At 39.5% G+C, this 9069-nt stretch overlaps 1 long non-coding RNA gene across 1 annotated transcript; it reads left to right on the top strand.

Moving 5' to 3' along the window:
* Positions 1-220: 220 nt before the first annotated feature.
* Positions 221-2852, top strand: LOC130463725 (uncharacterized). Its single transcript, XR_008923866.1, has 4 exons — positions 221-417; positions 537-794; positions 1311-1375; positions 2365-2852. It is a non-coding gene; the product is annotated as an uncharacterized lncRNA (long non-coding RNA).
* Positions 2853-9069: the final 6217 nt, after the last annotated feature.

Below are 9069 nucleotides of genomic sequence, written 5' to 3'. Positions count from 1 at the left end.
AATTAACGTATATTTATTTTATTACATTTTAAATATTTTTAATGATTTACGAAATCAAAAGTAATTTTAGAATTTTACGTTGAAAAGAAATCGAATTGCGAAAATTGATTGAATTTAGAAAATGATCCTATCAGGTTTTGGATTCAAATCCTAAAACTAAATTCCTAAGTCTAGCCCAATTGAATAAAGCCCAATATTATAGACATATAACCCCATACTTCTAGTCCATGTAAAACACAAAACACCAAACACCAAACTCCTCTATTCCTTTCACGTAAAAACAAAAACAAAAAAAAACCAAAACCTCTCCTCTATTTCATTCACGTCAGGGAAACTCTCAAACATTTTTCTCCTCCTTGCGCAGCCGCCGGCCAGCCGCCACACCGGACCACCGACCGCCGGTCCTCCCCTTCCCCGGTAACTCCTCCCCCCTTCTCTTCTCCTTCTCCCTTATTTCTTTCTCTATTTGTTTCATCCCTTCGTCCTTCTTTATTTCTCTGTTCGGTTTCTCCTCCTCACTCGCTGGCTTATTGCAGCCACACCACCATCAGCCACCATCAACCGCACACCACCACCAACACCAGTCGCGCAGCCACCGCGCCGTGTTGTTGCTACCGCGCCCTCCACGCACAGCAGCGCTCGTGCCCCTTCTCTTCGTGTTCGTCCTCCCTTCTTCGCGTCATTGCAGCAACCTTCCAGCCACGATTTTGTCGCGCCGCCGCCAACCACCCTGCACAACACTGCAGCCGCCGTCCTTTCCTTCGGTCGGCGCCCCCTCACTCTCTTCTCTTTTGGTTAATTTCTAAACCCTAAACTAATTAATGAATTTAATTACGTTTTAATAATTTAATTATGTTTCTTGAATTTAAATTATAAGTTTTATGATTTGATTAGGAATTTCAAGTATTATATGTTTGCATAATTAAATTATTAATTTTCAGATTATATAAATGCATTGAAATATTGATTTTTAATTATTTAAAGTATGAATTTTAAGGTTTTTAATGATTTTAAATCATGGTAGGATGTTTAGGAATTATTAAAGTTATTGTTTTTATGATTTCAAACATGTTAATGATGTTTTCGAGTAGTTTGAAATTAGTTATATTGCTGGAAATTTAAAATATGATGTTTTCGAAGAGTTTTCAACGATTTTCAATCTTTAATTCAATAATTGTTATGCTAGGAAATCAAATATTCAAGTTTTGATATTGAGGAAAGTTCTAAATATGTTTAGGATGGATTTAGAATGCTTTATTGTGGTGGCAAAGGATTAGAAATTCATTGGGATTATTTGTTGGTTGTTTTAGGCGGAGAATTCTCTTTAGGCGACTTTTGAAAGTGTTAAAGTGGCCTATTAGTTTGTTTACACGAGGTACGTACATACCTGTGTGCTTGGAATGTGTGTTATCTGTTGAAACCAAGTTGAAATTTATTGATGGACTTGATTATGTTGGAATTTCATGTTTAATATTGTTGGATGGACATGTTGAATATATATATTTCATTATGAGGATTATAACATGTTAGTAGACGATTGATGCAAACATGTTTGATTGGGAACACTAGATTATTTTATATATATTGATTCAGATCGATTGATCGTTGTTCCCTTTTAGCTTTTCACTACTTTATGAGGGCCGTGGACCTTGTTTAGTAAATTCAAACCTTATACCCATATAGAGCTGAGGGGTTGATCAGTATTAAAGGAAAGGTTGGATTTAATTGGAATGAGTCTTGTTTGATGCCTTTGTGATCACTTACTTAATTCCAAGATAAAAACAGTTGTGAATAAATGTGTATTGTATGCCTTATGTGATTGTTGAGTCATAACAGGGTTTCAATTTGTATATCATGTAAAGTGAAACTGAGTAGCAATAGCTTTAGACTGTGCACGTCTAAAGTGACGGACAAACAGGAGTTGGGGTTCATGGGGGTAGCCCATGGCCTTTCCTCGGACCGGATTGATCACCGTGTCCTATTTTTATTCAAAAGTTCCTCGATATCGCAGGTCACTGGGGTTTACGGAGTCGCGCCCGTACCTCGTCTTCCTTAGTCAAGAAGTTTCTAGCTAGAAAACTCGGTCCATTGTCTATTTCAATTAAGATAATATTATTGTTATAAAAGTTCTAGTCCAGTCTAGCCTAATCTAGTCAAGGGTGATCTTCAAATTAATATGTTTTGCCTGCCCTCATTTATGTGTTATTAGTATCATGTTTGGATTGATCGTTTAAGTAGAATCATGTTAGAATTATTATTGATTCAGTATGTAGTACTCAGCTTTGCTGATTACGTGCTTTGTTTGTGTGTGTTGATCATGGCTATGCCTTATTGATCCTGTGATAACCCATCTTTGGTGAGAAGTCTCTAAGGATCAATAAGCGTTGCCCATCTACAGGTTTGAAGATGATGCATCATTGGAATCGGGATTAGAGAGCTTGTATTTAGTTTTGTTTTGCTAAGTGACTTGGTTTGTTAATTTGGACTTTAAACTTGTCGTACAATTTATATTTCCTTATTTTCGTTGGTTGGTTTTTGGGATTAAACCTGTAATGGGTTATTTATAAACCTAAAGTTAGTTTTATTTTTTCCGCTGCAAAATTCTGAATAAGTGGTTACGTTTTCACACGGGCGATAATACTTTGATAATTCTCTATAGTTATGTTTTAAAAGGGGAATGTCGGGGTGTTACAAAGTGGTATCTAGAAGCTTGTGGTTTTAATTCAATAATTTTTAGGCGCCTAAACTAGCTAGTTTTCTAAAACGAATTTTCTAGGATTGAGCTCCTACTCACTATATTATTCAAAAATGCGTACTTTTTTTTGGGGGACCAAATTTATTTTATTTTGTTTGAAAGCATATTAATATTTCTTATGTAAGTTCGAAATTGACTTATTTATTTGAAACTTTTCGTTTATTCGAATTAAGTACGTTCTTTTTCTTTTCGAATTAAATTAATATATTCGAAATATTAAAAAAAAAAAAATCTTTTATTTTATTTATTCGTTTAATAAAATTATTTCTTACTAATCGTTCTTGTTATTCTTTAAATTCTTCAATGTTTGACATATTATGATTTATTATGAGAGATGGGTAATATAGGAAAGGGCATATAGGATAGAATTATATGTGCATTAGTAGCTAGTTAATTCTAGCATAAGAAGTTAATTGTTATGTGCATGTGTTAAATGTTTGAGTGTTGCATTTAAATGTGCATAAAAGAAATTGTTTGATTCCACCAAACTTATTGTTTTTATTGAACTTTGATTATGGTTTGGTTATTATTAGTGAGATCTTAAGCTGTTTGTTCATGAATCAAATGCTTCTTTCCAAGTACACAAACATAGGATCCCTTGAGAAGATCGATGAATACTGAGTATCTAGATTTCACTCCACAAGTTTCCAAGGAAAGAACAGTTGCGATTAAACAAAAAATTAGAACAAACTTATCTGATTCGATGAACTGAATGAAGAACAATTGTTGCATCGTGGACACCCACTGTCCTAAAAGACGATTATGTGCTACCTCCCGGTGCAGTAGAACAGAATGCGGTCGCCCTCCAAGATTAGCGCAACTCCGACGTTGTGTGCACTCACAAAGCCGGATGGAGTCAGAACATATGCCCAAAACCGAGAGCAATTTTTGTTTGAGAGAAGAAATGTATTTTCGTATTTTTTGTGAATGAATTTCTGTGTTTTGAAAGAATCCGAAATTCTGATTTAAGTAATCAGAAGCAAAGCAAGGCAACAGACAAAAACGGCTGAAATTAATGAGGATTGCAACAGAAAAAAACGGCCAGATTTAATCAATGTTGTAACTAACGCAATTAATGGTAATTAATCCAACGGTTACGTAATCAATACAGGTTCCCGTAACAATGACTTAACCAAAATGGTCCAGTTACCAAAAAGAATAGGGTTGACCCACAAAACCCACCCCACGCCCGCGAACCGCATTCCCAAGAGCCCAAGTACCAAGGCCAAAGGCCCATGGCCCATGGCCCGTGGCCCACGGCCCGAGGCCCGAGCCTGGCCCGGCGCGCGCGCGCGTGTGTGTGATGTGTCCACCCATAGCACTCTCACACTTTCTTAAACAAGAGTTACACTCATTCCCCAATTAATAAATAAGGAGAATATGAAGAGTTTTTTTCCATGTGGGACACTTTATTTTCACTCACTTTTTTCCCTTTGTGTTTCCCAATGAGAATTTCCATCAATCCCCCACATGTTCGAATATGCGGAAAAGGAAGGAAAAAGGAGAAAGAATTGGTTTTGGGCAAAACAAAACAATTGAATAGGTGTCAATGTCTTTCGACTTGCATTAACACTTAGTGACATTTAAGCTATGATCTCTTTCCTACCAAGTGACTTTCGTATTGAACTTGATAGGGAGTTAGAAACCCGTCACTTAAAGCACGCAACTGAATATGTATGACATTCTGACTCCGCGAATAAAGTGACGCCTTATACTGGCCATAGGTCCCACCTGGATATGCTCATAGGTGCTCTAGAGAATAGCCCACATCGCAATTCTCATAGGAAGCGGCCACACTTCCACACCTATGTAGGTGAATCCCATCAACTGTGAGCTACATTCACACCACCAAACATATGGTATGGGTTCATTAAGAGCCGTATGCTCAACCTCTTTCCGATTGTAGCAAGCACATTATAACATCTAGGGGATGGACAAAAAATTAAAATTTTGTGCTTCCGAATTATAACATAATGTCGTCCTTTGAACTCTGTGAGTAGGAGTTCATTATTTTACAATTCATTCAATGGACTTCAAGCCCATTGTAGGGGAATACAACTAAACATAATAACATGTGCGGAACAATCCCCAAAGCCAGGAAACATGTATAAAGCATAGATTAAGCATACTTACATTCGAAGCGTGTTTTCCTCAATAATCCGTCAACGAACACGAACAAAGAACTCCACTTTTCGTTCCTCTACTTGGTTCACCGACACGATCAGATCCGTCTTGATTATCGTAGCTTAGACAATTGATCAAGATATTTGCTTTTTGGGATGAACACACTATGGAGGCACATAGAGAATTAGGGTTCTCTGTTTTCTCCTAGGGTTGTGTGTAATCTGAGTTGTGATTGCAGTAAGTTGGAAATTAGGTCATAAGGTTATTTACATAACCTTACTAACCGACCAAGCCATAAGGCAAGGCCGGCTAGGAAGCCCGCGCAGCATCACACGGACACGCACAGCGAGCTGGGCCGTGGGCCGCGCTGCTGCTGCTGTGTCGTGGTCTTGGCCCGCGCGCGCACGCAGCTGCTCGGCCATGGGTCAGCGTTGTTGTGTCGCCTTGCTTGCTTTCCTAGCGCGCGCGCCCATGGGCCTTGAGTGCTTCTTGCACTCGGCTCGTGGGCCGCTCCTCGTATCCGCGTTTAATATATTTCTGATATATTATTTATCGTTTCGTATATGACGAATCACCGTCGTACGATACGATTTATTCGTTTCGCCTAGCTTTCGAATATTCGCGATACGATATACGATTCCGATGCAAGGTCGTATCGTATAATACGTTTCCAACTTAAATCCCGAAAAGCTATTAAATGAATTTCCGATTCATTTAATCCGGTGATCTGTTACGTGTCATTAGTGTGACCTTGTAGGTTCAGTCAACAGTAAGTTGTGAGTTTAATATCCATTAGAACTCACTGATCGGAAGCATTGCTCCAGGTAGCTGTTCCGATCACTTGATCTCACTGAATTAATTGTTCGCAATTAATCTGAACCTTGGTATTAGACTTAATGCACCTTGGGTGAAGGACATATTTCCTTCAATCTCCCACTTGTCATTCAGACAAGTGTACATCCACATTCCTTTGTCTCTTTGTGTTACTTACTGAACATAAGGTAAGATCCAAGCCATCCTTATTAGGTCCAGAAGTGTTTCTCGGATTACAGAGTTCAACTGTCAAACTTTTGCAGAAGGTTAAGCCTAACCATTCTGAGCACGGCCATGCATTTTACAGTATCTAACTCTCCGAGAGGCCTTGTTACACAACAACACCATATCCTATCAAAGATAGGAGGACAATCCATTCTTGTAATCTATGAACACTCACTTTGATTCATAGTACGCCCAATAACTGCTTTTATAGCCTCCTTTTACGGTGCGACGTTTAGCTAGTATCAAAGCGAACTAATTCTCAAACGAGCAGACATAATCGCTCATGTTCTGAGGAACGGTTTCTAATCACCATTAATGAGAACTACCTATGACATGACTTTAATCTCTTAAAGCGTTCTCATGGTCAATCCGATACAAGATCCAATAAGTATCTATGCAAAAGATTCTGACATCCAGTCACTCTAGTTCAAGAAACAAAACTAAGTAATCTACTTGCAATCTAATCTTCATTAGTCATTGGTCGTCCACCTTTCAATGACCTGAATTAGGGATCCTTTGTGACTTCAATATTCAAGTTCACTTATGGGTGTTTCTTTTTCAAAGAATCCATCTTGACATCCCATTTGAATGATTTGGATCACATGGACTTATCATTTAATTCTAAAACACAATTAAATGAATGAAATAATAAATTTCATAAATATGAAATGGTTAAACCAATTGTTTTAAACATAGATCTAACAGATGTTCTAAAACAATACTTAGAAAATCAAAGCCATTCTCCAACATGCTTGATTCCCATGGTTGCTACATGTGCGTTGTGTTTCATTTGTGGCAACGGTTTAGTCAATAGGTCCGCGACGTTGTCGTCAGTTCCAACCTTGCAAATCTCGATTTCCTTTATTTCAACGATCTCTCGAAGTATATGAAATTGCCGCAGTACGTGCTTGTACTTCTGGTGGCTCCTAGGCTCCTTTGCCTGGGCAATGGCTCCGCTATTATCACAATACAAAGCCACTGGTCCTTTAATGGAGGGGACAACACCAAATTCTTCGATGAACTTCCGAATCCAAACAGCTTCCTTTGCTGCTTCTGAGGCAGGAATGTACTCGGCTTCAGTTGTAGAATCCGCAATAGTGCGTTGCTTAGCACTTTTCCAGCTTACTGCTCCGCCGTTGAGGCAAAACACAAACCCAGACTGTGATCTGAAATCATCTCTGTCGGTTTGAAAGCTTGCGTCCGTATAGCCCTTAACAATCAACTCATCTGTACCACCATAAACCAGAAACTGATCCTTAGTCCTTTTCAGTTACTTTAGGATGTTCTTGGCAACAGTCCAATGCGCCTCACCTGGTTCTGACTGGTACCTGCTCGTTGCACTGAGTGCGAACGAAACATCCGGCCTTGTACAAATCATAGCATACATGATGGATCCAATAGCCGAAGCGTATGGAATTCCACTCATCTTTCTACGCTCTTCAGATGTTTTGGGACACTGATTCTTGCTTAGATATACGCCATGTGACATGGGTAGATGGCCTCTCTTGGCTTCCATCATATTGAACCTAGCTAGCACTTTGTCAATGTAAGTGCTTTGGCTTAGTCCAATCATCCTCTTAGATCTATCCCTATAGATCTTGATGCCCAATATGTACTGTGCCTCTCCTAAGTCCTTCATTGAGAAACACTTCCCGAGCCAAGTCTTTACAGACTCCAACATAGGAATGTCGTTTCCAATAAGCAGTATGTCGTCAACATACAAGACTAGGAATGCAATTTTCCTCCCACTGACCTTCTTGTATACACAAGATTCGTCCTGATTCTTGATGAAGCCAAACTTATTGACTGCTTCATCAAATCGTTTATTCCAACTCCTTGATGCCTGCTTTAGTCCGTAGATGGACTTCTTAAGCTTGCATACCATTCCTTGGTTCTTTTGATCGACAAAACCCTCCGGCTGTGTCATGAACACAGTCTCTTCAAGAACACCGTTCAAGAAGGCAGTTTTGACATCCATTTGCCATATTTCATAGTCATGAAAAGCGGCAATCGCAAGGATTATCCGAATAGACTTAAGCATCGCGACTGGAGAAAAGCTTTCATCGTAGTCAACGCCGTGAACTTGCCTGTAACCTTTTGCTACCAATCTAGCCTTGTATATCTATACAATTCCATCTTTGTCTTTCTTCAATTTGAAGACCCATTTGCATCCGATAGGTGTGAATCCATCCGGCAAATCAACCAAATCCCAGACTTGATTTTCAGACATGGAGTCTATTTCAGATTGCATGGCTTCTAACCATATATTTAATGGAACTTGGGCTCGTCATAGCTTGCTTGTAAGTCAAAGGTTCTGAAGGAAATAATGCCCTTGGTCCAAGTATGCATTCTATGTTAAGTCTAATAAATGCGGTTCAGTATTAATTAACAAGTTAATAATTCAGTGAGATCAAGTGAGCTGAATGCCTAGCTAGAGGCCGCTTCAGTTCAAGTGGAATTAATGATATTAATCCACAGCTTACTCTTGACTGAACCCGTAGGGTCACACAAATAGTACGTAAACGGATCAAGTATTTAATGGCATTAAATACTCCATCTATGAATATTCGGAACCGACGGATCTTGGTTTCAGTGGGAGCTAAGATCGTCACAGGCAAGAAATGAATACTCCGGAAACGATGATATTGCCGGAAACGGAAATATGGATCGTATCGGAAATATGAATATTATCCAAGTCGTAGATGTTGCCGGAAACGGAAACATGGTACGTATCGGAAAATATTATTGGAAATGGAAATATTACCAGAATCGGAAATATTGCCGGAAACGGAAATATTGTCAGAATCGGAAATATTACCGGAATCGGAAAATAATTCCGGAAACGGAAATATTAAATGTTGTTCGAAACGGAAATTAATTCCGGAATCGGAAATATTAAATATTGTTCGTATCGGAAATAGATTCCGGAAATGGAAATTTAATCGGAAGCGTATCGTACGAATTAGCATCGGACGAGGCTTGCCGGACGAAGGCCCAGCACGAAGCCGGGGCCATCGCCCAGCAAGCATGCGCGCCACAAGCCCAGCCAAGGCAGCGCCCAGGCCTACCGCAAGGCAGGCCCAGCGCGCGCCAAGGGCCACGGATGCGTGGGCCGTGCTGCGCGGGCTGCTGCTCGCACGCGCATGGGCAGC

This window comes from Spinacia oleracea, chromosome 6 (genome assembly GCF_020520425.1).
Source record: "Spinacia oleracea cultivar Varoflay chromosome 6, BTI_SOV_V1, whole genome shotgun sequence".
In the NCBI taxonomy this organism is placed as follows: domain Eukaryota; kingdom Viridiplantae; phylum Streptophyta; class Magnoliopsida; order Caryophyllales; family Amaranthaceae; genus Spinacia; species Spinacia oleracea.
This window is presented reverse-complemented; position numbering and strand designations above follow the sequence as displayed.